Source organism: Diadema antillarum, unplaced genomic scaffold (genome assembly GCF_040938485.1).
Source record: "Diadema antillarum isolate AM-2024a unplaced genomic scaffold, OU_Dant_1.0 scf00000163, whole genome shotgun sequence".
Lineage (NCBI taxonomy): Eukaryota > Metazoa > Echinodermata > Echinoidea > Diadematoida > Diadematidae > Diadema > Diadema antillarum.
Genome location: NW_027271052.1, coordinates 2,600,446 through 2,606,445, shown reverse-complemented (window position 1 = coordinate 2,606,445; position 6,000 = coordinate 2,600,446).

Here is a 6,000-nt window from a genome sequence, read left to right as displayed (position 1 = left end):
TTACAAAACAATGACATGGTCTTGAAAGAAAATTGTTCAAAGTACAACACCTCAGTCGTCGTCATTACATACTATGATCGGTTTGACAAAGTCAACCTGCAAAATTTTGCTGCAGTCGAAGCAATGTGGTCTCCAACACACAAAAAAGAGGGATATGGCGTGTGTGTGTGTCTGTGTGTGTGTATAGGTGCGTTTATATACGAATGTGATTTCTACATGGACGAATATGTAATACAAAATTGAAGAAAAAAAACAGTAAAGTAGCTAAGTATTTTGTTTCGTGATCTTGTGGGGTTCGAACCCGCAACCTCAAGTCTCTGAGACGTCGCCTTTAACCACTCGGCGACACGTCTCGACGGGAAAATATGGGGAACGTTATGGACTTGATAGACAGTTGTTCAGTATATAACACATTCATCGTACGTTGTCAGTTTGCTATTGACATGACGATCTACCACATGAATATGAGGCAGGCATTAGTACCTGTATGAAATTATTATAGGCATGGTTATCAAATTGCCCTAAAATATCCTTATAATTGCCTTATTTTTACACACAGTTACGCTATCCCTTTAAACTCGTCACAGTTTAATTAGAATCATTAACATCATACATTAGTACCATATTCAGTTCCATAGCTGATCACGTTTGCTAATCAATTAAGAGTAATTGTCTAGAATGTGTCATATGGCCAACCTGTATACACACGTATATACACACACACAATGCTAAATGTATGTATCAAACATCTGTAATACAGCTTTGAACTAACTATAGGAATTATCGCTGCACTTATCATCCATACTTTTTATCACTATCTGAAACTCCACAAAAACCACTAATTGACAAATAATCATCAATACAGAAGACTGAATACCTTTTTTACAATGTATAGCTTGTTACATGTATAAATCAGCACAAAGTAACCACGACTACATTGTGTTACTGAATTGATATGAACAAATTTCATTTTGTTACAGTATACTATATCAGTTTGAAAAGCCCAACCTGCAAAACTATAATTTTGCAGCAGTTGAAGTAATGCAGTCTCCAACGCAAAACAAAGGTATACTGTGTGAGTGTGTGCGTATAGGTGTGTTTACTTGCAAACGTGATTTCTACATGGACGAAGGTGTAGTACTCCATTGAAGAAAAAAAGTTAAAAAAAAAAATAATTTTCTTTCGTGCTCTTGTGAGGATCGAACCCGTACGTGTGCAACCTCACGTTTCTAAGACGACGCCTCTAACCACTCGGCCATACGTCTCGACGAGAAAATTAGAGGAACGTAAGCTTATGTACGTGAAAGATGAATCAGGAATCGTTTGGTCCGCATTCCATTCTCATTTTCAGTTTTAAATTGCAAAATTGTCAACCTCATGAGGAGATTTCAAAGAATAAAATGCATGATTACTGCAGCTTATTGTCACAGCTACAACATAAATAAGTTTCAGAGGAAATGAAGCAAAATCAGCTGAGATAAAGGTGCTTAAACGTTGTCAAGTCAATGCATGGTTTCTAAAAAAATCACCTCCCATAGACATAACACGTAAACTTGTCCGATTTTGCGTCTTTACCTTTAAACACAATTTAAAGCATGATGACGTCATCAAATTTCAAAACCATGACATGGACTTGAAAGGCAAATGTTCAAAGTACAACATATCTGAATTTGGGATAATATTGAGCTTAAACAACAGAGATACGAGCAAATGAATGTCAGAAACAGTACCTCAAAAAAATTAATTCCACTTTTTTGATTTCAGATGACGATATGATGACGTCATAATGTAATTATGGAAATAATGATACTTGAAACGTCATGTCCAATTTATATGCTTTTGTAATATGCAATAAAAACATAGGGTCACCTGACGTTTTAAAGAGCTATGGCGAAATAAACAAAGACATGTTTTTTCACTATATTTGCACATAGACGCGCACGCGAAATTTGAACTTTGACGCAAGTGCATTGCTTTGTTATTTGTAGGAATCGATTAGAAATCAATGGATATTGTTGCTCAAAGTATCAGGAATCCAAATCTGTCAAAAAAAGTGTATTTTCATGTTGCTGACGCGCTGTGCGCGCGAAAATGCGCGGACGGACGCGCACGCGCAAAATTGTTTGAAACGCATAAAATTGTCTGAAACTTCGAGATTTCCCATTGGAAAGTTGTTTTGAGCCTTTTAAAATTTTGACGCGCGCTTACGCGCACTTAATGATGTCCTAGGTAATTAGCATCAAAAGAAGTAAGATAGAACGTGACCTGAACTTTATGTCCACAAAAAATGATACAGAAATGACCTTTAGTTATGAAGTTATGATCGATCATGTAACATGGTCCAAAAATCACAAAATGGCGCCTAGACGACGTCATAGATATGTTACTGTCATGAAAACCTTATTGTGGCTAGATATTGTCATCAGACATGTTCCCTGAAAATGTCATGTTATTCCGTAATGTCATTCTTGAGATATTGATGACACAAAATTGTCCAGAAAGAAAGAAGAATAAAAAGAAATAAAGAGAGATTTTGACAATCACAATAGGTGATACGCTGATAGCGTATCACCTAATAAGAAATTCATAAAACAATAAGATGCATAAGAAATTAACTTCGATACCAGATTTTTTTTCAAGCACATTGTTAGGAATGCTACAAAGAATAATGTCACCAAAAATTAGGATGCCATTAGCTATATTTTCTGAATTAGAGCAAAATTTATGATTTTACGCATATTAATTAATATAAAATAAAAAAAAGGAAAAAAAATCATTTTTTTCTTTTATAGTTTGGTAGATTACGTGACAAGTAATGTATGTGCCAAAGGATCGACGGTTGAGATCTGGGGGGGGGGGGGGGGAGTTGAATCAACCCTCCCATGGCCACAGAACAGGTCAAAAAGCACGGCCTGGTTAGGGTTAATGGGGGAGAGAAATATAGTTTGTACAGATTGGTCTGACAGACGGGTCGGACCAGTAGAAAAATTGGTTAGTATGCAGCCCTGCAAATGGTGATGGTGCCCTAAGGGAAGCCCTAGGACTGCTCCAAGTATCTCAAATCAGCAAGCTTTCAGGTTTCCTGTAATGATAATGTAAAATGTAAAACCATGTATATAGATTTTGGGATTTTGTGAAGAATGCAATCTTTCCATAAACTATTTTAAAGATGTTATATCACTCACTTGTTTCACATCACATTAAAGGGACATTCCAGACAATTTATGTAATTTCAAAACCCAAAACATGAAACACTGAACAAGGTTGATAACATAGCAGGCTCACATACTATTCCAGTAATGCAGCAGTGCAATTCCATTACAATACCACTTGCTAACCAACTTCACATGTGCCAAATTTATGCCTGCTTTCTTCTTTTGTTCTGCTTCCTAGAGCATCCAATTATGCATTCCTATGGTGAAGCTGCCATGTCATCATCCTCAATCATTGTGAGTTGTTACGAATTTTGAATCACTATAAATTCTGAAACTCTGTACCCAGTATGACCTATTTAAAGATGTTCTCAAATGAAAAAGTGTGAAAATCATCTCAAAGTCTCCTTTAATTATTACTGTGTTGGGGGTTTTATGCCAAAGAAAAATGTAGAGCTTGTTACCATATTATAAAAACGGGCTATTTTCGTAACCTCCTTCGTGCCACACTATTCAGAGATCTTAACATCTGTATGAGTGCTTTTGGAAAACATTGTTTTTCAAAGCCATCTAACTTTTTATATAAGTGTTTATGTGAGACCTCCAGTGAGTAAAGTTGTAAAGAAAATTCCAAGCTTTGCTGTGATGTAAGGCTTATGACAAAGCTATGGTCATTTTTTTTTTTGTGATTGGCCAGGAAACTACTGTCCGGGGCTATTCAATCACCACGTAATGCAAGCGAAGTGTACGGTATCTGTGAGAAATGTAATTGTGAATGTAGCTTTCATTGTACTGTGGCATTTGGCAATTTATTGATCGGTTTGGGAGAGTTTGTGAGTTTGAGCAAAATATGTGTACAATGTACATGTATGTGAACTTGGCAAACCCGCCGTCTGAGTTGGGCATGCGAATGTGGCACTTAAAGAGTAAATAACCCACTCTATACTTGTCTAACATATATTCATAGAAACAAATATGTACAATGTGTATTGTCTAGTAATGACTTGATATCCATGGATGTCTAGATTACATAACCTCTTGCCTGATGTCTGTAGGTCTTTTTGTTTGTTTGTTTTGTTATTAATTTTTAATGACAATTTTGAAAATGCCCAGAATAGCCACCCTCCATCCATTCATATTTTACTGTCCCAAACTTAATACATATAAAAAAGAATCACTTGAAGGCTCATTGTACAGTGTCATGAGATTCATAGGCCAAATTTCCTTGTCCTTTTTATCCTGTGTTCTTCATATTCTGTAAGACTAGTCTCTAGTATACTTGGGCAGGTGTCTGTTGAAAACATGTGTTATAGGTAAATCTGCCTGTTCTCAAGGGATAATTTGGATCGATGATGATTCTTCTTTGAATCAAAATTTTGTTACTTAATCCAAGGGATTACTATCAGCAAGCCTGTATGATGTGCTTTTTGTGATTCCACTGATTAGGTTTGTATATTTGTGATCTGTCTGTATGAATAATATTGTCTTTATGCCTTATGAAAAATAAATGACATAATTACATGAGTTTTGAATTTGTCAAAAGTAGTTTCCTTTTGTATTGACACTGGTAAGAAAAAGGAAGGCAATTTTTTTTTTCTTTGAAGTCAAAGATTCAGTCTGTTTGCTGTCAGTTGCTTTTGAAAGATTTTACTTGGGAGGAAGGAAGACAAAGAAGACAGAAGAGAAATATATGTAGGTTTGATTTGAAAATTTAATGAATATGGGTTTAGTAAATCTCTGTGCATTACAGTATACATGCATTTGGATTTTAGAAAGGTTCGGAGCCAATGGCAAATGAAAAATGAGCTGACTTTAGAACTCAGACAATGTTGATATCAGTGGAAATTGGGACAGTGTAAGTTATTATTGTATTAGCAAAATTGGGGCCTCATGAAATATAATTAGGCCAGCAGCTTTCTCATTTTTTACCCCTTGGTTCCCATAGTGCTAGCCAACTTCATTTCCTTGGGAAGTAAAATTATGTATTCATTTTTTTTTTTCCACTGACGTACCAAGAGCTTTGTTACTGTTTTCACTTCATGCAATTTTGTTACATGTATTTGTATAATTATGTTCTCATGATCCAGAATGTGTTTTTGGGTGCGAGAGTGATGGGGCTTAGAGTGCCAAATTGTGCATCTGAAATTAATCATTTTGATTCACAAAATATGTCAATGTAAGATTGAAATTGTCCAGGGTAGTGAATTTAATGCAGTGATGCAATACACAAAGTGCATCAATTAATGATGGCTATTGCCCTGCAGAGTGTCACATGCAAATGATAACATGGCACTAATAACATAGTTACTGGAGTGTGCTTTAAAAATGTATATTGATGGGATTCTCAGTTACATTGAATGAGTTGACAGGGATTCTTTTTCTACTATTCCATGTGTTAAAATGTAAGTGACTACTAGGAGTAGTAATAATTCTGTATGGCTAATGCTTTGAGTTAAAAGGCTACGCTGACTTAGGCAAAATAAGATTATCAGGCACCGTTGACCAGTGAGAAGCTCTCATAAAGGCAGTGGTGTGATACTGTGAGCTGCTGCTATGTCCATATACTGTGTGCTTCTCTCGCTATCTCTAAATCAAGTTGTCTTCTGCATTTTCCACATGTATCGATCTCTTTCTGTCCATCTTTCTCCTTGTAATTGAGTCCCAAGGGTGTCCCGTTCCTCTGCCTCGCTCCCATAATGGTGTGGCCAAGACGTGTCACACATTAAATTAGGAGCACAAACACGTCTATCCCGCGCCCAGCAATCAAATTAGAGAGATACTAATTCTGGTAATGCGAGCACTATTTACCCTGTCTTGTCACGGTTTATTGCAAGAAATTCAAACTCGG